A 25,771-nucleotide genomic window follows, 5' to 3' on the forward strand; every position below is an offset into this window, starting at 1 on the left:
AGGGGTGTTGGTGATGGAGGACATTATGCATGTGTGCGGGCAAGGGGTATATAGTAAATCTTTGTACCTTCCTTTCAGTTTTGCTGTGAACCTAAAACTATTCTAAAAAATAATAATCTTAAAATAAATTAAATTAAATTAAATTAAATAGGAAATCATGAGCCCATGTTTATAGAAATAATCCATTGAACAAATCGAAACTATGATGAGACCAGGGATTTTACATCTTCTCAAAATATCTTTTCTAGGTGGCTCAGTCGGTTAATCATCCCACTTCACTTCAGGTCATGATCTCATGGTTCGGTTCGTGGGTTTGAGCCCCGTGCTGGGCTCTGTGCTGATAGCTCAGAGCCTGGAGTCTGCTTCGGATTCTGTGTCTCCCTTTCTCTGCCCCTCCCCTGCTTGCACTCTGTCTGTCTCTCTCTCTCTCTCAAAAATAAACATTAAAAAAAGTTAAAGATGAGGAAATATTAGACAAACCTAAATAGAAGGACATTCTGTAAAATGATTGGCCTGCAATCTTCAAATGTGTCAGGATCATTAGTCAAGGAAAGGCTGAGGAGCTGCTCCAGAGGACAGAGACTAAAGAGACGTGACAAGTAAATGCAATGTGATTTTGAGCTTCATCCTTTCACTATGAAGGATATTACTTAAATGTGATCTGGGGGTGAGATGGCAGTAAGGTATCAATGTTAATTTCCTACTTCTGAAGGTTGCACTGGGGTTATGCCCTTCTTGTAGAAAATTCACATGCAAGTATTCAGGGTGCTCAAGCATAATATCAGCAACGTACTCAAAAATAGGTTCAGGAAAAACGAAGTTCTTTGTACTTACTGTAGATCCAACATTTCTGAGAGTTGATTTTTCTTCTAAATAAAGAAAAAAGCAAACAATAGTATCACATTTCTATATCAGCTCAATTCTCCAGAAGTTAGCTTGAACTCAAGCCACAGGTGGATCTTTGTCTTTTGAACTCCTGGCAATATATTACTTCCCTTAGCAACTTACTAAAAGTCACGTTCATTCTCACTTGCACAGTTCTTAACAAATTATACTTGGTTTTCAATCTTCCAGCCAATTATATATATTATATAACCATGGTTGAGGTTGATAGACCAAGATTACTAGAAGCACACTAAAATTAATAAAATAAAATAAAATAAAATAAAATAAAATAAAATAATAAAATAAAATAAAATAAAGTGAGTGTATTTAGCTTGCTGTAGCAAAGGACAAGGCACCCCACAGGAACCACAGGAGTATCTCAGTAAGTGGGAGTTGAGAAAGGCTTTTAATGGAATTTGAGTTTCTGCTGGGTGATTCTAAGGAGTTAAAAGAGCAGGGACAAATTCTGGATTGGAAGCCATCAAGAAGCAGGGGAAATTCAGTGACTGGGAATCCTAACATTTTTTGTCTAAGAAATGGAGGATTTAGGCAAGCCTAGAATCGTTGTTGGTAAAGAAGCAGCAATCATACACGTTAGTCAGAAGAGGGAGGTGTTTAGTCATTTCTGCAGTCATGTAGTGGCCTGTCTATGGCCTGTTCTTAGCAACGTTCATGTTCTATCGAGAACATTGTGGTCTGGTTGTCATCAGGACTATTTTTCAATTTCTCACCAAAAATGTAGGAGAGGGGCTCTTGGGTGGCTCAATCGGTCCAAACTCTGATCTCGGCTCAGGTCATGATCTCATAGTTCATGAGACTGAGCCCCACACTGGGCTCTGCACTGACAGTGTGGAGCCTGCTTGGGATTCTCTCTCTCTCCCTCTCTGCCCCTCCCCCACTCTACGTGCTCTCTCTCTGTCTAGCTCTTTCTCAAAATAAATAAATAAACTAAAAAAAAAAAAAAAGTAGGGGATAAGTAGGCCTGTAAGAGGAAGACACTGTAAACAGAGGAAGTAATCACTGCAGGGAAGAAAACATGGAACTAAAAGAAGGAGGAGGAGGAGGAGGAGGAGGAGGAGGAGGAGGAAGAGAGGAAGAGAAAGGAGAAGGAAAAGGGGGAGGAGGAGGAGGGGAGAGGAAGAAAAGAAGCGGCAACAGCGGTAAACTGGCTGCTGATTCTAAGGCCTTACATACACCAAACATTTTTAATTTTCAAAGCCACACAGCAAATTAGCTAAGATTATTATCCCCATTTTGCAGATGAGAAAATTGAGGGATGGGGAGATTCATTTGCCCAGTGACACTCGGCTAGCAAATAGCAAATCCAGGGTCACTATATAACACACGTGATGGTGGGTTTATACGTCCATTAGCTAAATATTTACTGAAGCTACCATACACAAAGTATTATCTGGGTATTACAGGAAATAATACGATATAGCACCCTCTAAAAGATACCTGAAAACCTCTTCCAAACATTTGCCATTCTCATTAATCCCTCTTCCTCACCTCTGCCCCACAGTTTCAAAGGATATAATGTAGTCTCATATGTCATAATTGAAATACAGGATCAACAATGCATCTTGTTTGACTTTAACTTTGACTTCAACCTACCCACAGCTCAGGCCTTCATCTCCTTTCACTCTTCTCTCTATGCTTACATTGTTTCCTTTTTTAAACTCTGTGACTCATGGACACTCCAAGAGACATTTTTTATTTATATTTTTGGCTGTTTAGCACCTCGATTCCCTTCTAGGGAATTTCTTCTACCCAGTGGTGTGCTGATAAATGTTTAAAAACTGGCTCTCCAGGGGGAGAAAAAAATACATTTTTAAATAGTATTTTTAATAATAAAATGTTATTTTATCATAAATTTTTATTATAAATTTTATTCATAAACTTTACATTTTACTATAAATTTTTACTCATTTAAAGAGCATGTAACCATCTATAAATAATAATAAAGACTATAATACTCTGCCTCTCCATTGTAAATTCCATATGGCAATTAATTCTCCCAGAATGCTTTTGTCGTTTTTGTAACTCTAGTAGCCAAACTGCAGTTGCAGTTGATGACAGTGTAATTACAACTCAAATGTTGCTGGCTTTGTCATGTGTGTAATGAGTAAGGCAAAGGGAAACAACAAAGAGGTGTGTCAGAACTTTTCTGGTTCATCGATGACATAAGTTCTTTGCTGAATCTCATAACGGTGTTTGACCGCTGGCAAAATATTTCCTCAATTTTTTGAGCTCTTCCTAATGTAATGGCTGCAGCTGTGACACAATTTTAAATTTAATCTGCATTATTTCTCCATCATTTTCTCAAGTCTGAACAACCAACAAAACAATAAATCAAGTCCTATTTTGTAGCATTTGTGAACTTGTATGGTACAAAACAGTCCCACCCCGGCCAATTTTGTAGCACATCAATGTATCATATTTCCACTCCACAGCCACAGTAGATGTAAATAACCTTAAGGACATAAAGAATAGTAAAATGTAGTAAAATAATTAGGAGGTGGTAAATTTTGAGTACTATTTTTGTTTTAATATAATTTATTTAATTGTAAGTTAAAATCACTTAATTTTAAATAATTATTGTTTTTAACAAGTGGCTTTTAAACTTCCTGAAAATTGAGCAGTTGGCTGTGATGGGCAGTACACGCCAGTCTAGCACACAGCTGCTTTTTCCCTACTGGTCATGGGCGGTCTTGGGTAGGACGAACCATCTTCCATGCTTCGTAAAGGAGACCAAAGGAAACAGGTCTCCCCTCCACCATAAGGAATCAAGGGATAGGCCTAGAAGCTAAGCTTGGCCCCTTATGTGCTTTCTCCCTGGCTCTGAATCTTGACTGACTCAGAAAATGAGGGAAGGAACAACTGGAGATCCATTGCCCATCATGACGGCAGTTGCTGACCAACCAGCACCTGCTATGGAACTGTGCTATGCTTCCCTTCCTACTGTCTGCAGGGCCCCTGGCTACTGCCTCTCTCAATACCTGTTCTTAAGCTTGTGATCCTCCCATGTTCCTTCTATAAGCTACATGTGGGATCTTTCTATTGCTCACATTCAATAAACCCAACAGTTACTGTGTGAGTTCTTAGAAGAATTGGCTGGATCTTCCTGTTTCTAAGTCTTGTAACTCGCATAGTCCTAACACCAGGTGAAGAACCTAAATATTTGCTAAAATGAATGTGTGAATGGATTTTATACGTGAGTATGTGAATGTTAGGGTAACATACCTGATTATGTAGATCACATACAAACCCCTAACATAATTTGAAATAGTAAGATTACGTTCTGAGTTCCAGAGTTTAGGAATAATTGTTGTAGCACAAAGTTTCTGCATGTGGTAATTAGGTAGTAGTCCCTGTCCTTATCAGTGGGGAGGGATATGTTCCATGATCCCCAGTGGATGCCTGAAACCACAGATAGTAACCAGCCCCATATATACTGTTTTATTCCTGTACATACACACCTCGGATAAAGTTTAATTTATAAATCAGGCCCAGTGAGAAATTAACAATATCTAATAATAAAAGAAAACAAGTATAACAATACACATCTTCCTCAGCTTACGATAGAGTTACGTCCTGATAAACCCATTGTAAGTTGAAAATATCCTAAGTCAAAAGTGCTTTTAATACACCTAACCTACAGAACATCACAGCCTAGCCTCGCCAAGCTTAAACGTGCCCAGAACACTTACATGACCCTGGAGCTGGGTTCAATCATCTAACACAAAGCCTATTTTATAATAAAGTGTTGACTGTCTCAAGTGATTTCGTGAACACTGCACGGAAAGGGAAGAACGGAGTGGCTGGACGGGTACAGAACGCTTGTAAGTGTTTCCCTTAGGCTCGTGATGGCGTGGCCGACTGCGGCTGCCACTCCCAGCTTCACAGGGGAGTATGGCGCCACCCAGCTAGCCCAAGGAAAAGACCCAAATTCAAAATTCAGAGTAGGGTTTCTACTGAACGCATATCACTTTAGCACCATCCTAAAGTCAACATGTTGTAAGTCTGTGGGCTGCAATAAAAGTTCTACGAGTGTGCTCATTCTTTCTCTTGCTCTTGCTCTCTCTCTGTCTATATGTCTCTCAAAATATCTCCTTGCACTTTACTCACCCTTCTTCTTGTGACGATGTGAGGAGATAAAACGCCTAAGAGGCACCTCGACGCAGAGCTAGGCTACTATTGACCTTCCCACGATTCATCAGAAGGAGGATCACCTGCTTCCACACATCAGTAACTAAACTGCTGAAGCAAAACCGCAGATAGGGGATTTCAAGTGTGTTTGTCAGTAGGTGTCTCTATTGACAGTCCTGTTGATATTAATAATAATGACACTGCTGGTGGGGGGAGGTGGTGTTTGTCAAGGGCTTGGATATTTCTTGTGCCTACTTTGTAGCCTCTCCACCTACCTTTCACTCCAGCCTCTGAGGCAACGAGCTTCCTTCAGGTGAGCCCTGATAACTCATCACCTCAGCTCCACCGCATTCTCTGGGACTTCCCTGACATCTTGGCGAGGCACACCCACGCACGCAAAATTTACAAGTGAGAGAACTAACAGACAAGTCTTAACCAATGGGGATTCAAAGCACCTAGGTAGTTCTTCCCCTCATTTGTCCCTCCAAGAGAAAATTCTGAGGAATAGTCATTCTGCATGGCTTTTCCGAGGGTCCCAGCAAGACTGAGCCCCGGTTGCCCAAGGCGGTGACAGAATGAATAACATACTCTTGTACTGGTTTTCTCTCTTTCTCTATTTGTCTCAGTTACCTACGCCTGTCCCCTGGGATCACGTCCCAAATATCTACCTTGTCTGAGGCTCAGATTTTTGAGGAAGGCCAGACTAAGATGATAACTCTGAAAAATACTTTTTTAAAGGAAAGAGCGAGTCAGCATTTTTCTCTTCAGCTCTTCCTAACATCTCAGTTATTCACAACTTTTCCTGAGTTGATTTGAAATTACAAACGCAGTCGTCAGAATTCAACAGTAGGTATGTGGTAAAGGCTACATTGTGTCCCTCCAAAATTTAGATGTTGAAGCCTCTACTCCCACAACCTTGGGATGTGACCATATTTGGAGTGAGGGCCTTTAAAAAGACGATTAAGTTAAAATGAGGCCACAGTCTGAACCCTCATTCAGTTTAGTGTCCCTATAAGTGAGGACAGAGCGAGAAGTTAGTCATCTGAAAACCAAAGAAAAAGGCTTCAGAAGAAACCAAAACCTTCCAACACCTTGATCTTAGACTTCCAGCCCCCAGACTGTGAAAATAAATACATTTCTTTTGTTTAAGCCACTCATCCTTTGCTATTTTTTTATGGTAGTCCTAGCAAACAAATTCAATATATTATCAGAAAATAGTACTTTTTCTCCCTTTACTAGTATAGGATCTACTTACCAATCCATCAAGAGAGAATTCTTTTAGAAAGGTACAGAGATTTAATATTCATAATGATACTGTTGAGTCATTGACAAAATGTAAAGTTATTTCTAGGATTCTCTCTATATCACGCCAATATATTTTCTAAGGTTCTGGAGTTAAATGATACAAAATTTCTCTTACCTGGGACTACAGCTCATCAGAAGTGAGACATTTCCATATATTGCTGTATAAAAAGTGTATCTCTACCATGGCAGACTTTTCTAGCTTTCAGGTTTGGAAGGAGCATTCTTTTCTCAGGTAGCCATAAAGAGAAGCATGACTGGACATTATACAAAATGTTGATAAAACCTGGAAATGTTCACAGATGGTGGAAGGTATTTCAGGTTGTGGAATAAAGAGTAAGGGTGAAGTACATTGAGTTGCTTTCTGTATTGATTTAATGCCTTGTTACTTTATCTGGATCATGGAGAGTTCCCAGAACACTCTGCTTTCCTCTTTACTTTTCCTTTGATCCATACTAACCAATTATGCACGTGGAAGGGCCACTGTTACTCCAACAGGAAGGAGAGAGGCCTGGAAAAGATGGGGAAACAGGTGAGGCCAATAGGCTGAGGGCTGTGAGCACAGCCAAAATGAATGAAAGGCAAAATGAATGAAAGGCCTTCCTCTGAGGGGGCAAAAATTACTTCAATTCTTTCTCTCATAACTCGCCATTAAAATTCAGCATAAATGGATCATTGGAAGATATTAAAGAGCCATGATTAATATCATATGCAGAAATTTTATCTAAAACTGTAAGGAGGCTAGGAGACAGAAAAACAAACATCCATAATCATGCAACTGCTTCTTGGTATCAACACATCACTGGTCACATTTTTCAAAACACCAGCCTCAAATTCCTGCAGGAGTCACAATATATGTTTACTACAAAAAAAAAAAAAAAAAAAAATGGAAGGAAAGAAAGAAAAAAAGAAATATTTCTAAGTTTGAGTGCCTTAGCAAAACTGATTTAATCAAATGAAATTGTCTACCACAGAAACATACTACTGTGGAATTCTGTGCTAATGGGCAGAGAGAAAGGCGACTTCAGCAGAAATGATATGACAATAGTACATAGAAGCACATTTCACCTGGAAAGCATATGTTGAAGGTCCAGAAGCCCAGTGTCTATGTAATCCCAAAAAGGACAGTCACAAAAGGCTTACTACTTCTCCAAAAGGATTGTTGAACTTTTTACCTATTCCAGAATGAAGACTGAAAGGTCTTTGGATATCCCACTACTTAATTTGTTTGATGTGTTTATGAAAATTTGGGTGAGGGCATTCTTTAAAGAGCATATGAAAATGGAAGTTACTCTGGGCTCCATTGGTTTGCACCATGTGTAATATGAAATAATTACCTAATTTATTCCCAGAACAGTAATGAAATTACCAGTTAGTGATCAGTCAGGTACTGGATCACTTTCATTGGTCATCAATTTTTAATCTTAGTTGAGAGATTTACTCAAATGACATGTTTAATTAACACAGATAAAGAAGAAATAAGCCACCCACCAAAAAAAAAAAGAGGTGGCCATTGGGGGTTATGTAAATCTCTAAGATGATGGAAGGAAAGTAACCTCATGCTGAGTTCAGTAATAACCAGCCTTCATATCTGGGCTTCAAAGAATACTCTGAAATACGGACGTGTTCCTTCTTACCACAATCCGTGCTTTTTATTCTGCCAGTGAGCAGACCATTTCTTTCCTTTATCCTTTCTTGCTTTCATGCTTTCTTCCTTGAATTCTGAAGTAGCATAAGCCCGGGGCCCTACTTTATGTTATAGACAGTCTGTCAGGAGGACAGAGTCCATAGAACTGTGAGGAAACTCAGAGGCCTGCATCTGAAGCAATAAACAGATGCTTTGGGAAGAGGTAAGAAACGCCTGTCTGGAAAGTTCAGATACATATTCCAACCAACTAACACTAAAAAGGGGCCAGGGTCTGTACAGTAAAAAGTTCTGGAATGGTCGTTGTATAGTAATAAATAGCAATGTAACACACAAGCAGTGCTTTAACAGGTTTTAACTTAAAACCTCAGACTCTCATTATATCAGTACAGAACAAGAAAAAGAAACACTAATACAATTTCCCTACAGAGGAGTATATACACAAGTTTTGGATAATCTATGACAGCAACCCAGCAATGTATTTACTACTATTGCTCTCAGAGAAGGTGGAGGTGCCTTTCCCCAGCAGCTCTTGGATTTGTGAGTGTTTGTGGCCTGGTGGAAACAAAGAATTCAGACAAACATGCTGCCCACTCATTAGCATGTGGTTTCGGCAAGTTGCTTAACCTCTCTGAGAAGTAGTTTTTGTCATCCATAAAGTGTGAAGAATAATAATATCCACTAGAGCTATTTCCAAGGGGCTAACCACATTTGCAATTTGTTCTGAAATAAAGTAAAAAATGCACTTAACGCACAGAACTTAGGAAATACTTGATAAATGTTCACTTCCATCTTTTCTTTTTCCTGCCACCACATCAAGTTCCCTGTTGATAGTCATTCATGGCGTAACAAATAAAGGCGATGGGTTCACTGACAACCACTTACACAAGAGTGATCAAACAGTTGGACGATTTGGCTGTATGCCACCATGGGGCAGATGAGTCCCCTGAGGCTCAGCCACACCCAGGCTAGCCTCCCCAAAAGAATGTTAGATCTGGAACCCCTGTCAAGGCAAAATTACCCCCAAATAATTGAGAAGTTCTGACCCCCTTTCCTTCTTTTTTCAGACTAGAGTGACAAGATAGACCTTAATGGCAGAGTGTAGGAAAATACACAGGAAAAACAGAGACAGGCGCTAACTTTCCTGCTCTGATGCAACCCTTTTGGTTGTGACTTAACATCTTTAAATATCTCGTTCGGTACCATAACACATCTTTCCAGATCATTAAGTGATTCTTCTTGGGAACACCAGATTATTGCATAACAAGGCATTATTTTTACATGCTTCCACACAAAATGGGGAGCAGGGAGGGGGAAAGATTCTGAAGACAGGTTTGGAGCACAATTAGACACATACTACAGTCTCCAGCTCTATCTCTGCAGCAAACTTGAATGGCTAAGTTTCCACAACATTTGTAGGGAAACAAATACTCTATGACCACAGGCTTATGCTGTTCTTGTAATGTTTCATCAAAGTCCTCAACCCCTCCTGAAGGCTTGAGAGGATTATGAGTTTCATGACAGATACACATAGCAGAGGGGTAGCCTGTAGAAACCAAGAACTCAGGAGCAGCAGGGATTGTGACCTTGAGTAAATACTTACTACTTTACATGGTTTATTTCCACATGTAAAGGCCAGAGCTCCAAACATCGATAGGAGTTAATGAAGACGGTTGGGTATCACTTGTTCAGCTCTCTGTAACCGTCTCCACCTTTTTCTTTAGTCTCACTCCCTCTTTCTACTCCCCATCCCTCTTTCCCTCCCTCCTATGATGAGGTTGAGACTATATTAAAAGGGTCAAAAGAACAGAAACTCTACGTTTCAAGGCTGATAACCCTATTCAGACCCTCCCAGCCTCTGTACTCTCCATGGACCTGATGTGAAGGATAGACTGGGAACGATGTGTAGCTCAGAGGATAACATGATTATCTTTACACATTAGGTCAAGTTATAGAAACTAGACCATCCCTAGAGAAAATACTAAAGCATAGACCCACTAAGATTAAAAGGAATGTCAATGTATTTGAACAATGGCTATTAACTGAAGAATGTGAAATTGCTTAAATTTTGGCCAGCACAATACTTTGAACAGAAGGGAATAGAGTTTAAAAATTTAAAAAACCCCAGCAGAATGAATTTACACTTGAGCAGAGATTTCTTTATGAAGCTTATCTAAAATCAGGGTAAGTATTCTCATTTACAGACAGCCATCATACCTGCGGCTCCTCTTTTGCAAGTTAACATTTTCCCAGGAAGAAGTAGGTTGGTTGAAGCAGGAGGTAAAATGCAGGGGTTGGCGAAGTTTTCCATAAAGTTCCAGATGTAAATATCTTGGGTTTTGCAGGTCACACATATGGTATCTGGCCTCTGTAGCAACTAGTCCCCCCTACGATTATAGCTTGGAAGAAGCCATAGACAGTATGTAAACAAATGGGTGTGGTCTTGCTCCAATAAATAGAGCTATGAACCCTGAAGTTTAAGTCTTAGACTTTCCACATGGCATAAGATATTAGTCTTCCTTGAATGTTTTTTAATCAGTTAAACATGTTTTGTATGGCTCATGGGCCACACAAAAACAGGAACTGGCCCATGGTTGGTATTTGCCAACCCCAGCATACGGCAAGGACTATGAGTAGTCATATAGGCAGAAGTATTAGTCTGAATTGGATAAATCAGGAAAACCATTTTTTTTGTATTCACTTCTTATGAGGAGAAAGGTTATACACATGAAAATAAGTTCAAAATATTATGTATTATACATAATATTATACAACATAATAGTTGTTGGTGATGTTTATATAGAAACTGCCACGTAAATAAGTTTACCACATAAAGCCCAGAAGGACACAAGTAGGCATAGATTGCCAAAAAGTACAAAGGTAGTAAATGTGCAAATACATAGGTCGAGATTGAGTTATGAATTTGTCTCCGATATCATTGGAAGCCAATGTGAAAGGGAAGCATTCAATTCAATTCAATTTAATTCAATTCAACAAATATTTATTTTGTTAGTTTCTCCTATGAGCCAACCATTGTTCTAGGTGCTAGGAATATGAGAGTTAAAACAGAACAAAGTCTTGGCTGTCATGACACAAAATAGTCAGTTATGAGATTCTCTTGATAATAAGAGAAAATAGCAAGTCTTTAAGGGAAGTGAAGCATTCCTACATGTATAGTATTGAAAATAATTTTACTTTAGGCTTTCCATAGGCAACCCTGCTATGCTATGAAGACTTTTGTCTTAATGACATGCTTACGAAAGTGCAATATTAAATTTTTTCTTGCATCCTTCAGTGAAGGATAGGACTGAGGGTAGGACACCAAAGCTTGCGTCCATAAAAGTAACCCTGCAGTCAGCCAACACAGCCTAGTGCCAGTGTATAATTTTTAGCTGATCTAGTTTAATCGAAGAATGGGACACGGATTACTAGATAGAAACTACATCTCAAAATCTGCCTCAGAATAACCTTGGAAGCTTCTGAAATATTGTGGATGTTTGGACTGCACTAGTGAATCAGAATCTCTGAAAGAGGGCCTAATAATCTGCATTCTGAAAGAGCTCCTTGAGGTTTTCTTTTACACACCAAATTTTGAGAAACTTTAACTTTCAGTAGGAGGTTTTAAACTGTTTTCATTCTTCATGGGTTGGGAAATCAATTTGGGGAACAGCATTTTTTATGCAAGAGACTAAAATAAAATAGAAAGAATACTAAATGTTAATAGTGGATTGCACTTTATTTAAATACGTATTTAAATAATACAGATGGTAAGCATAAGCATATTTTTCAGACATTTTTATTTTTATGTTTACATGTAGTACAAGTCATACATACATATCTTTACTCTGGGCTTCACATGAAAAATTCACATGAAAATATGAAAATTCATGTGAAAATATCAGTCTTCTCTGATCTGAGAACCAAAAGCAAACAGTTGTGTGTAGCATCTCAGGCAAGAATCTAAAGGGCATGTATTGTGTGCTTTTCAAGTTAAAGTAGGAGACACTGGGTTAAAATTCTTTGGATGGATGTGTTTAAATAAGAACACTGACTAGAAGATGACAGTGAGAGAGATAATGGTGTTTTATAATGATGGTAATCGAAGAGGAGGAAATTGGATCTAATGATCTCATAATAAAGTAATTGGGCTTCTTAAATTTTAGTGTGTATCATCAAAGGTAACTATTTATTGCTAGTATCTATGCCAGAAGCACCTTATGCATATTTATATTATCATATATATCATATATATCTATATCTGCATCTATCTATCTATCTATATATATATTTACATAATGTGCTTTTGTTCTAAGCATACACTAGTGAAGGAAAACATCAAATATCCTTTGTTTACCATGATGTTCATTCACGTTTTTAAAAATACATTTTGTTGGAGGGGCTGAGCTGCCCCTGTGGATTAACATTCTTGGAAACCATGTACAAACTCATGACCACCCGGGGCGCCTGGGTGGCGCAGTCGGTTAAGCGTCCGACTTCAGCCAGGTCACTATCTCGCCGTCTGTGAGTTCGAGCCCCGCGTCAGGCTCTGGGCTGATGGCTCGGAGCCTGGAGCCTGTTTCCGATTCTGTGCCTCCCTCTCTCTCTGCCCCTCCCCCGTTCATGCTCTGTCTCTCTGTCCCAAAAATAAATAAACGTTGAAAAAAAAAATTAAAAAAAAAAAAAAAAAAAACTTATGACCACCCATAGAGGTCTTCTGGCCATAAAATAGCAACAAATTTCCCCAGGCCACTTTTGTGTTCTCGATTTACTAGTTCATGTGAAACAATAATTCACCCCAATTTTATTTATGGTATTCGAGGATAATACTTAGAAAATGCCAGTGCATTGACTCTTTATGATTAACAGGCCTAAATTTAAGTTTCCATCCAAACCTATGTAGTCACCTCTCTACAAATTCATCCCCCTCCCCAAAATTATGATGCAAGTCCCATTATAGCAGGTGCTATTTCAGACAGAGCAGATGCTTCCGTCAGTTTCAGTATTTGTAATATGAATGCATTTGTAATATGAATGTGAGATATGCATTTCACAAAAAGCATATCTTTCAAAGACTCAGAGCAGAGAGTGACTTTAGTGTGGCTACAGATATTAAGTTCCAAAGTAAAACAACAAAGGCCATATTTCCTGTTTGAACAAAGCTTTGTGAACACAACTTCGTTAAGTATTAAACAGTCTTTATAACCTGGAACTTGTTCCTTAGAGCAAATGTTTTTAACACAGAATTCATAGAAGAGTTTCAGCGTGTTTGTGAACTCAGAAATGTCACGAATTTTCTATGTATTGATGTACAGATTTCTCTAGGGAGTGGACTCAGTTTTCAGCAGTTTCTCGAAGGCATCCATGGCAAACAAAAGCATCACAAAACAAACTTTCACTGCTTTAAAGCCAGTCTTTATTCTTTCATTCCATAATTTAAACTCTGGATCCTCTCCGTGTGTCTTCAGATAAGACCAAGCACAGTTTTTTCCTTGTGTTTATATAATTTATTCTTGAAGGCTTTCATTAGGTAACACCCTGACATTCTCTTCTCCAAAAGAAAGACAAACAAGGCCTCACTGGGAAGAATAACAGTTGAGAGGAATGGTTTTAAAGGAAGTACAAAAGCCAAGGTCTAAGTCTCTTTAGAGATATTTATGTCCACATTGGAACACTAAAATAATATACAAAACTTGCTGATAAATAATGTGTTCCTTCTATAGTATTAGGTGGAATCATAATGGAATGTCAAGCCAGGTAAATCATAAGGAAACTACCTTGGCTAGGTCAACATTTCTCTCAAATAGTCGAGGTTAATATTAACATGGTTTCCTAGAAAATGATCCTCTCCTTACCATAAATCACACAACAAATGCACAACACAGGTCTTTTTTGAAATATCTCTTAAAATCTGCAAACAAGGAAGTTTAAATACATAATGTGTTAGTAAAAGATATAGGGCAAACTTTGTTAAATGGTGATATTCTGCACCTTTTATTCCTAGTAAAGCTGATCTTCCTTCATTAGGTTAAGACAAGTTCAGCACGTGATAACCTTTTGTGGATTTTAATTAAATAATTCCAAGTTTTCAGGAGTAGGTCAGTTCTCTGAATTAGTACAAAACCAAAGTATCGTCTGTTCAATACAAGTTTTATCAGACATTTTCAAGGAAATGAAAGAATTTTTTTCATTAACACTAAACTTTGATTTCAATATACATGGCAACAGTTAGGAGTGATATTTTAGTTTGCTTGTTCTTAAATCACATAAATTAATCAGTTATCCCTATATCATATCCCAAATGAATTCACTGCTTTCTATGCGCCAGACGCTGCCCTAAGTAGGTAATAGTTCCTAAGGGTTTGTAATGCTGAAAAATGACAGGAAGAATTTCTTAACCTAAACTTGGATAGAATGGATGGTAAGTAAGTAAATCATTTTGTCTTGAACAAGCATGGGCAGTGACTAGGAAATCTTGATACCACAATTCGGATGGCAAAAGTGAATTGTTTTAAACAATAACAACAACATCCCATGGGCTTATTAAGTGCCAGTTACTGAGAAATCAAAAGAGCTTACTTACTGTGTCTAAATTGCACAGAAACCCCACAAAATGGATATTTGTAATAGGGCTCTGGGTCCCAAATGACAGCAACCCAACTTGTAACACCCAGTAAAATGAGAACGTAGTTAGAACTCTGAAATCACAGGCACCAGTTTCTAGAAGTGCTATCAAGTTCCTCACTGGGTCCATCATCTCTGTTCTCTTTGCAAGTCTCCCACATTCTTCTATTTTGGTCTATAAATGGATTTCCTCTGGTCCCTGTGTATCTATGACAGAAAACAAGACTGCTAATAATTCTCAAGTTTTACATCCTAAATTTTTAATTCCAAAGAAAGGCTATTCTTTCTGAGTTGCAATTCTAATATTCCTGGAAAGGACACTATCAGCCAAGATTTATTCAGATGCCTAACACCACATCAACAGTGTTCAGTAGGTCATGTCTGAAATGTCAATCTTTTTTATTTTACTTTCTTTCATACACTTTCATCCTTCTCCCAGTTAGAGGAATCCAGAAGCTTTAGCATTTTTCTACAAGAAAAGTAAAAAGAAAAAATACAGGGGTGCCTGGGTGGCTCAGTTGGTTAAGTGTCCAACTTCGGCTCAGGTCATGATCTCACAGTTTGTGAGTTCGAGCCCCACATCAGGCTCTGTGCTGATAGCTCAGAGTCTGGAGCCTGCTTGGATTCTGGGTCTCCTTCGCTTTCTGCCCCTCCCTCACTCACACTCTGTCTCTATCTCTCTCTCTCAAAAATAAATAAACTTTGAAAAAAAATTCTTGTTAAGAAAAAATACACTGACATTCATTTGTAGGTTTGGCTTAATTGTTGTTGGTTGGTTGGATTTTGTTTTGTTTTGTTTTTTATGCTTCCTAACTAATTTCTTGAGACTCAAAAGGAAGTCCCTGAAGAAAGTGGACCAAAGAGTTTACATTACAAAGATTAAAACACCAACTCGTACACTTGGAATGGAGATGGTTGAGGGTTACCTGGGCTGAGAGAGAGAAAGAATAAAGGGAATGGTGGAGCCAAGACTTCAGAAGAAGACAGAATCCCCAGGCCAGGAGGATCACAGGGGAATTAGGGATGAGAGGGAAAAGTTAGCATGAAATTATGGCCAAGCATCATAAAGTGGCCAGCTCTAGGAAGCAGAGTGGAAGCCAAGATAATGGACTTTCCTTGTGCTTACAGAAAAGCCACGTCAGTGGTTGTCATCGCTATTGGGTAGAGAATGGTTGTCAGTGTCAGCTGCCTCTACTTCAGCAACGTATTACCCAGCATATGGGCATCCATCTGTGCCCAAAACTCTGCAAAGCCTCTTGTGGGCACTATCTTTACCATCAGTCCAGGACACTCATAAGTACCCCAAAACAGAACATAGGAAACTGGACTCCCCAAATACAGCAGTGGTAGAAAAGGGAAAGCCCTAGTACAGGTATCTGAGTGGGCTGAAGAGTGGGAAAACTCACCCTTATTTACCACTTTGGCAATTTCTAGGACAGTCACATACATGACAGGTAGGAAAGGGAAATTTTCAGAAAAAGTGCTGGCATGGTTGAAGGGCAGATCCTAGGATATAGATATTCTCATTTGACATGTAAGGCAATGGATTCTTAAAGTTAAATACTTATCAGGGCCCCTGGGTGGCTCAGTTGGTTAAGCATCTGACTTGGTGCTTAAGCATCAGGTCACGATCTCACAGTTCGCGGGTTCCAGCCCTGTGTTGCGCTCTGTGCTGTCAGCACAGAGGCTGGAGCCTGCTTCGGATTCTACGTCTCCCTCTCCCTGTGTCCCTTTCCCACTTGCGTTCGCTCTCTCTCTCTCTCAAAAATAAATACACATTAAAAAAAAATTTTTTTTTTTTTAGGTTAAATACTTAAGCCAAGGTCACAGAGCTTGGAGATGCTGCGCCACAGTGCAGACTCAGCCATGACTCTGAAGCACGATGCAACAGTGCCTCACCATTCAGACCTTTGTGGCGGCTTTTTTAATAAATAAAAATGTGCAAGAGGTATTTGTGGACATTTTTGGAATCAAAATCCCAACTTCTGACACCAGAAGAATCATATAGCTATCAGAGCAGCCATGGAAACAGATGGTTCTAAGATAATGTGTACAGTATTGGGAGAAAGGATTTTTGGTTTTGGTTTTGGTTTTTGAAAACAATGTAGTTATCTCCATTATTTCTCTAGGTCTCTATGTCTTCAACTCAGGTTGGGGTCTGAGGTTATTATTTGTGGGTGTTTTATATATGTATATTTCCATCTTAATGAAAAATTAATACGTCCATAGTATGGATCATTTGGCCCACTTAAGTGATAATTTTCAAGGGACAGAGGGATCCAAAATCCATAGAAATCATAGGACTTTAATCCATAAGCATTATTAGGAACTTTTATTTTTTTTATTATTATTTTTTTAATGTTTATTTTTGAGAGAGAGAGAGACAGAGACAGAGACAGGGAGTGGAGGGGTGGGGGCACAGAGAGAAGGAGACACAGAATCTGAAGGAGGCTCCAGGCTCTGAGCTGTTAGCACAGAGCCCGACGTGGGGCTTGAACTCACAGACTGCGAGATAATGACCCGCGCCGAAGTCAGGCGCTCAACCGACTGAGCCACCCAGGCGCCCCAGCATTATTAGGAACTTTTAAAAATTCTTGAATAAAATTCATGGTAATTGTAGAAAAAACAGGTGTGAATTATTACACTTCTAAATCACCACTTTAATAGTTTTGTAATATATGTAGCCAGTCACACAAAGATTGGCTCTGTCTCATCCGTTTGTCTACTCTGTCTTATTCATTCGTGTCACTAATGTCGGTCCCATCAGAGTCCATGTTGGGTAAGGAGTAGGAGCGGTGATGTGGGTTGGGCCAGCTCTAGCTCACTGGGCATGGACTGTGCAGCTCTTCCCAGCTTTAGGGGCGTTGGCTTGAAGTCAGCCATGGTGGGAATGTTTACACAATAGAAATCAGCATACACCACAACCCAATACTTTTTTTAATTTTCCTGAAAGCAGGGTGTTAAATATTTACCAGAAACTCCTGAATGGGAGCTTTTGCCCACAGGACTGGGGTTAGGAAGACAAAGGGTGCAGAGGACAGACCCGCTATGCTACTGCAAGACCGATTTATTCCCTGTGAGTGCAACCAACAAGTAGTGTCTATAAAAACAGCAGGGATATTAACATTTACAATGGTTTTTCATGAACAAAATTCTGGGATTAAAGTCGTCTCTTAACTACAATTACACATTAGCTATCCCGTGACAAGAAAATGAAAAGCTTTAAGGTTAAAAAAAAAAAAAGAGGTTTTTTAAAACTTCCACCTGCTTTCAGACTGTTCCAAGTAGAGTTTTGGAATTTTTTTTACATGGCATTTACTCACTTTGCAAGCATTCTAATAGAGGAAAATAATATTCACATGTTCCAAGAAAAGAAAAAAAAAATCTACATTCAGATAATTCTGTAAAAACATTACCTGTATACCATGGTATTTCATTTGGAGCAAATTCCATATCAGCCTTTCCTCAGGTCATTTATGGAAAAATAACTTTGTTGTTAAGTCTGTCTTTGCCAAGGAAAATAGCATACCCTGATGCCTGCCACCCATGTGAAATAAAGATATATTTTGATAAATACATTTGAAACTTTTTCAAAGACCCACATGCTATACAACAGCAAGTATTTCACAAATATTGGAACACCAGCCACAGGATGCGTCTCTGGTTTCATCCTAGTGCAAAAGCAAAAGCAAGCAAACCTCTATGACTCTCTCTCAATGCTGATTTTTCTAAGATTTGTGGAAGTTCCTTGTAAAATGATTCATGATCATGGGCTAGGCTGCCTAATTGAGTGCTTTTTCCTGGTCGGATCGTTCACAGTGCCTCCTGTTTGTGTTTCAAAAGAATCTTTTTTTTTTTTCTCAGAGAAGCTTCTTTTTGTGAAATTTAGGTGTAACTACATTTATTGAATGTAGTTAATGGTAGATGTGGAATAACTTATCCCATTAACACAGCTAACATTTATTGAGCATTTACTAAATTGGTGGGCACTGTGCTAAATATAAGCACTTTCATCATCTGATTGAATCCATACAACAGCCCTAGCGCACAGGAAATCTTATTCCCATTTAATACATGAGAACACTGAAGCAGAAGGAAGATAAATAGTTCTCTCAGGGCACCTGGGTGGCCCAGTCAGTTCAGCATCCGACTCCCTGGGTTTCAGGTCAGGTCATGATCTCACGGTTCTTGGGATCAAGTCTGGTGTTGGGCTCTGTGTGGTCAGCGTGGAGCCTGCTTAGGATACTCTCTCTCCCTCTCTCTCTGCCCCTCCCCTCCTAATGCTTCCTCTCCCCTCTCACTCTCTCAAAATGAACAAATAAACTTAAAAAAAAAAACAAAAAAACACCTACCTCAAGGTCACCTAACCATTGAATGGCATTGGCAGGAATCAAACCCTGGTGTGACAACAAATTCCATGCATTCAACTGCCTGAATATATTAGCTGCAATATCATCGACTAAGGTACCCTGCACATATATTTCCCATTCATTTCCAACACACACAGTTTCTGTGATGCAGGTTTTGTTATTTACCTTTACAGATGATCCTAGCATGGCTCAAAGAGTTTAAGAAACATGTCCAAATTTCCAAAGCTACAGGCAATGATTGCCAGAAGTGGATTTCAAATCCAAGCCTCTAACTCCTTGTCCAGGGCTTTCCTGTGCACTTCTCAGCAGAGTCAAATGATTTAAATGTGTTACAGGTTTAGTTATTTAAAAATTTCAAGGAAACAGCCTTAAGTGATTAAAGTGTCAGTGTTTGGCTATATTAAAAACATGGCATTTATTCAGTCTCGATTCTATTACAGTTGAGGGTAACAATAGAGAGTAAATGCTAGAGTAAATCACAGACTCCCCACAATTTTCTGTGAAGAAAACGTCAGAGGGGGCATCTATGCTATAGAAGAAGTAGAAATGTATCAACGTCAGCCATAGAAAGAGTTGATTACTAAATCCAGGAGGCACTGTGCCAGCCATCCAGAACTCAGGAAGAGAGAGAGATAAACAAAGAGAGAAACCAGGAAGAATCATTTGTAACCTTTAATCACAATAGAGTAGCCAAGAAGAGTCCAGCCTGAGTTAAATGTCCATCAAAACTGTCCTGCGGCGGGGGCACCTGGGTGGTTCAGTCGGTTAAGCCATCCTACTTTGGCTCAGGTCATGATCTCACAGTTCATGAGTTCAAGTCCCTCATCGGGCTCTGTGATGACAGCTTGGAGCCTGGAGCCTGCTTCAGTTTCTGTGTCTTCCTCTCTCTCTGCCCCTCCACTTCTTGTACTCTGTCTCTCTCTGTCTCTCAAAAATAAGTAAACGTTTAAAAAAAAAAAAAAAAAAGACTGTCCTGCCCATGTTCAAGCCTGAGTCACCCCAGCCCTAGCATCAACTCTCATTGTAATGGCTTCCTGATGAGAAAACCACATGCAAATGAAGTAAACAGTGATTAGGGGCAATCATAGATAGTATTACCTAGATTTGGGGGGGCATTTGTGGAGGGTTTAGGGATAATTTGCAACACAGAGCAAGAATGATCATCATGAAGTAAAGGGACATGACATCTATGAGAGTCACCTATATATGGAGTCTGTGCACTCAAGGGAAGGAACAGATCCTCTGAGTCCTCTCACCTTGTCACGTCTCAAGCAGACTCCAACGGGGGTGAATCTGAGTAACACACCATGTAGATATCCTCATTGTCTTGCCACACGTGATCACTGATGCTTGGAAGGGAACTCTAGAAATCAGAAACAATGGGCTGGAATGAGTAATCGGAAAAGTATACCATGTTTCTCTCAGCAGAATCAACATCACAAAGATAACCGGTCTCAAGCTGCTGGGAAAAGTAAACACAGCACTCTCTTTTAAGGCGAGGAGCACACAGAGAGCCAACAACCTGAACACTTTGAACCACTTCAAAATCTTGAAATTAAGGAAAACTTAAAGCAAAGCCACTAATAAAACAAAGGTTATTGATGAAGAGAATCTGTGAACATATGTTGGAAAGGGGTTTAGTTATCAGAAAATTCCCTTTCGTAGGAATTCTAACAAATCAGAGAAGACAGAGTATGATAATTAGGAAGGTGGGGTGAGGGGTATTATAGAAGAAGGTGTTTAGGAAGGTGGGTAAACATAAGGACTGTAATAGTGGCAACAGGCTTAGAGGTAGTCAAGCAAATTTTCAAGATCTATATTTAGATGCATATATACAAATATATACTAGCCAACTTGTGCATGAGGGAGTCCGGAACTCATGCTTGCTTTCTGGAATTATAAGCAAAGACAGAAAGCTTTCCTAGCCGCCTTTAGTCCAGACGAAATGGTATTACTTAGAGCTAAGGTAATATCTATTACTGCAGTGTGTGCTCAGATCTGTCTTCCCCCATTAGACTGTGAGCCCCTCAAAGAGAGGTCTCCTCACACAGCAAATGCCAAACAAATATTTATTGGACAGAACAAATGAGAAGTATTAAAGTCTACTTGTATTGCCCCAACTAATCTTAAAATTGTCGACCTCAAGAGAGAAATAGTACGTCTCGAGCTTCTGTGCAGACATTCCTTTCCCTTTTAGACCCAAACTAATTCAAAGTCCGATAATTCTAATTTTAAATGATTTCTTTCTGAGGGACACAATTGCTTGTTTGAGCTACCCAGTTTGTTGCTGCCTCATTTATCTTGTTCTTAACCCTAGGTCTGCAGCCAGCACCCTGTGGGGTGAGCACCACTCCATACAAAATGAGTACGAGCAGCATGGCCCTAGCTGCCCTTCAACGGAAGTGTGAAGTCAAGGAAATGTGAGTTTGCTTCCCCCCACCTCATCTCTCAGCAGCCTAGATCAGGAAGACATTTTGTATATTTTCTTGGAACCATGCCACTCACATAAATTTGGGAATTATAGTTTAAGTCCACCTTTCAATTTCTTAATATCCCTGCTGGGGGTGCTGTGAGACTGTCTAAGGGTTAACATGACCACTTCTGTGAGAGGGTTAGGGTTAGGGTAGGGTAGGGTAGGGTTATGGTTAGGGTTAGGTTAGGGTTAGGTTAGGGTTAAGGTTAGGTTAGGGTTATGGTTAGGGTTAGGGTTAGGGGTGGGGGTAGGGATAGGAGTAGGTTAGGGCTAGAGGGATGGAAGAACGAACTCCAGCAAATAAGAAGAGAGAACATGAACCGCTCATGTACCCAATCCTGTCGTCTAAATTTGTTGGAAAGGACAATGAGGGAAATATAGAACTATCTAATTGGAATCCAGCAAATGAAATGATTATTTGTTACTGACCTCTTGATGCAATGTGTGTGAGTATTCAACAACTATCACAGGTCATTGTAATCTCTTCTTCTGCATCGTTGCCGAGAAGTCTTCTTTGACATTATTGTCTTAAACAAAATCTTTTTACTGGTTGTTCTCAGTTTGCGTCTCTGTTTTCTCCTGAGAGGCCCCGTGTAGTACTGATTAAGAACCAGGATCCTGCCCTGAACTTTTTGCCTGAATGTCAGTTTCTCCCCTCCCACCACTTTAATAATTGTTTAATTTATTTAATTATTCTCAGTGTCATAATGCTCATCTTTAAAAGGAATGACAATAATAGAATATCATCCTGGCGTTGTGAGGAATAAAGGAGTTGGTGTGTGGAAAATACTAAGAGAATTGTCTGGTACATCAAAAATTCTTTATTATCTTGCTGTTAAACTATTCTTTACCACATTTAAAACTTCCTATTTTTATATTTATGTATGGATTTACTTATTTATTTATGAACGCTTAATATATCATCTACCCTGTTAACATATTTTTACGTGTACAATACAGCTGTGTTATCTACTATGTTGTACATCGGATCTTAAAACTTACTCATCTTGTACTTCTGAATCTTTACACCTGCTGATTAGCAACTCTTCTTTCCTCCTTCCCCCAGTCTCTGTAAACTTCCATTTATCTGTATTTATATATATTATCTATAAGTTCTAGATATCTCATATAAGGTGAATTATGCAGTATTTGTCCTTTTGTGGCTGGCTTATTTCACTCAGCATAATTTTCTCAAAGTTCTTCCATGTTTTCTCATACTGTAGGATTTCCTTCTTTTTTAAGGCTGATAATATTCTATTGTACATACACCACATTTTCTTTATCCATTCATCTGTTGGGTGGCAGTTTGTGTCCATATCTTGGCTATTGTGAATAGTGATTCAGTGAATTTGGGAGTGCTTATATTTCTTTGAGGTCTTGATTTCAATTCTTGGGATAAATACCCATAAGTGGGATTGCTGCATCATTTAGCAGTTTTATTTTTAGTTCTTTCTGAGGGACTCCATACTGTTTTTCATAGCGGTTGCACCATTTGCATTCCCACCGATAGTGTATAATACTCCAATTTGTCCACATTCTTATGAACACTTGGTGTCTTTTATTTTTTTATAATGGCTATCCTAATAGATGTGATGGGATAGCTTATTGTGGTTTTGACTTACATTTTTCTGATAACTAGTGATGTGGAACATCTTGTCATTTGACTGTTGGCCATTTGTATGTCTTTTTTGGAGAAATGTCTAGTCAAGTCTTTAGACCATTTGCTAAATTGAGTTATTAGATTTTTTGCTTTTGAGTTTTGGAGTTCCTTATATATTTTAGAAATTAATCCCTTATTATAGATATTGCAAACATTCTGCAGGTTGCCTTTTTGCTTCGTTGATTATTTCCTTGGATTCACAAAAGCTTTTTAATTTGATGTAGATCCAGTTGTCTAATTTTGCTTTTTTGTTGCCTATGCTTGTGGTATCATATCTATTAAATTATTGTCAAGACCTATGTCATGAAGATTTTCCTGTTTCTTCTAGGAGTTTTATATTGTCAGGTCTTGTGTTTAAGTCTTTAATCCACTTTGAATTGGTTGTTATGTGTGGTAGAAGACAAGGGTCCATTTGTGTTCCCTTGCAGATGGATATCCAGTTTCCCCACGTCATTTATGGAAGAGACTATCCTTTCCCTGTTGTGTACTCTTGGCTCCCTTGTTGAAGGGGAGTTAACTATAAATGTGTGAATTTTCTTCTAGGCTCTCTATTCTGTTCCGTTGGTCCATGTGTCTCTCTTTATATCGACACCATATTTTTCAATTACTGTAGCTCTATAATATATTTTGAAATAAGAAATGTGATGTCTCCAGATTTGTTCTTTTTCAAGATTGTTTTGACTATTCAGGCTTTTTGTGGCTCCATATGAATTTTAGAAATGTTCTTTTTTATTTCTGTACAAAATGATATTGAGTTTTTGATAGAGATTGCATTGAATCGGTAAATTACTCTGGGAAGTGTGCACATTTAAACAATATTGAATGTTCTAATCCACAAAAATGGGATATCTTTCCATTTGTTTGTGTTTTGTTTAATTTCATCCATCACTTATTGGTAGTTTTCAGTGTGCAGATCTTTGACCTCATTGGTTAAATTATTCATAAGCATTTTATTCTTTTTGCTACTATTGTAAATGAAAGTGTTTTCCTAATTCCCCTTTCAGATAATTCATTATTAGTGTACAGAAACACAATTTATTTTTGTATGCTGATTTTGTATCCTGCAGCTTTACTGAATTCATTTCTTAGTTGTAGCAGTTTGGGGTGGGGGGAAGTCTTTAGGGTTTTCTATATGCAAGATCATGTGATCTACAAACAATTTTACTTCTTACCTTCCAATTTGGATGCATTTTATTCATTTTTCTTACCTACTGGCCCTGCCTAGGTTTTCCAGTATCAAGTTGAATAGAAGTGGTGAGATTAGTTACCCTCGCCGTGTTGTACTTAACTAAGGAACCACAAACAGCTGTGGGAAAGGGAGATAATCTCTTCTGGGATTGTAATAATAACTCTCCATATTGTCTGTGGAGATGAAGAGAAGCTTGTCAATGTGTGGAAGGGAAATTTCTCTCAGTGTAGACATTCTGTGTACAAATCATGTCTCTGCAGGCCTTTCCCTGTGGTTTGAGATGGTTTCTCAAATCATGTTGATATAATATTTGTGGACTTAAAGAGTAGTTAATTCAGTATATCATTTGCACTGAGAACACAAGTAATATAGACTCCATAATAAAGACTTTATCCCTAAAAGAGTAAAAGATGCTACCTCTGAGGCAGTTTGATTGTAAATAATGGCAAATGTAACACAGATGATGTAACACAGGACGAAATTTATTGTAGACTGTAAATAACTTCTAGAACTTCTTTGCTATAATTACAGTCTAAAAAGGCAAGGAACCAAATACAAAAGAAAAGTAAAAGAAAAACCAAGTGAGAAAATTTCCTATTAGAGTAGGTTTTTTCTTTACTAGTTTTTCACAGGATTTTCCCATTTCATCTCAATTGTTGAATTTGTTGGCATAATGTTGTCCTGAATATCTTTGTCTATTAAAACTGTGCTGATAACCCCTGCTTCATTCCTGATATTGGTGATTCACTCTTGTATTTTTCATGATTGGTCTAGCTTAGGGAATTACCAGTTTGATTTTTTTCAAAGAACCAGCTTTAGGTTTTATTAATTTTCTCTAATGTTTGTTAGTTCCCTATTATGTTGGTTCTCGTTTTAATTATTTCCTTCTTTCTATTTAGTCTGGGTTTACTCTGGGTTTTTTCTAACTTTCTGAGGTAAAATCTTAAGTCATTGATTCAGACCTTTCTTCTTTTCTAAGATAAACATTAAAAGTAATACATCAATTACCTAATTGCTATGATACAAGGAAAGACATATGAAGTGTCAAATATGTGATATAAACAATGAGACGGATATATCACAAACAATACTGGGGAAAACTTCACAGAAGAGGAGGCAGCACTGGATGTGGGCGTGGTTAAAAGGTAGACTAGACAGGAAGGATCTGGAGGCAGAAAGAATGAGTGCAGAGCACAGACTGTGGAATTATGAGGCTAGCTTGGCTGAGAGGAAAGTGCAGGCAGTTGACTAGAGGGAGACACTATTAAAAGAAGCAGTTTATAATATTCTCAGGAGTATTTGTGGTTTAAGGAGGATTAATAACCCTGGAAAGTTAGACCTGGATTGAAGAGATATTTTAAAGCAGCAGAACCCACAGGTCCTATCATATAGATCAACTCTATGATATATATTCCCCCTTGACTTGTATTTATTAAGTTTTTAACGTTTATTTTTGAAAGAGACAGAGCATGAGTGG

The sequence above is a fragment of the Felis catus genome, chromosome B1, assembly GCF_018350175.1.
Source record: "Felis catus isolate Fca126 chromosome B1, F.catus_Fca126_mat1.0, whole genome shotgun sequence".
Classification (NCBI taxonomy): domain Eukaryota; kingdom Metazoa; phylum Chordata; class Mammalia; order Carnivora; family Felidae; genus Felis; species Felis catus.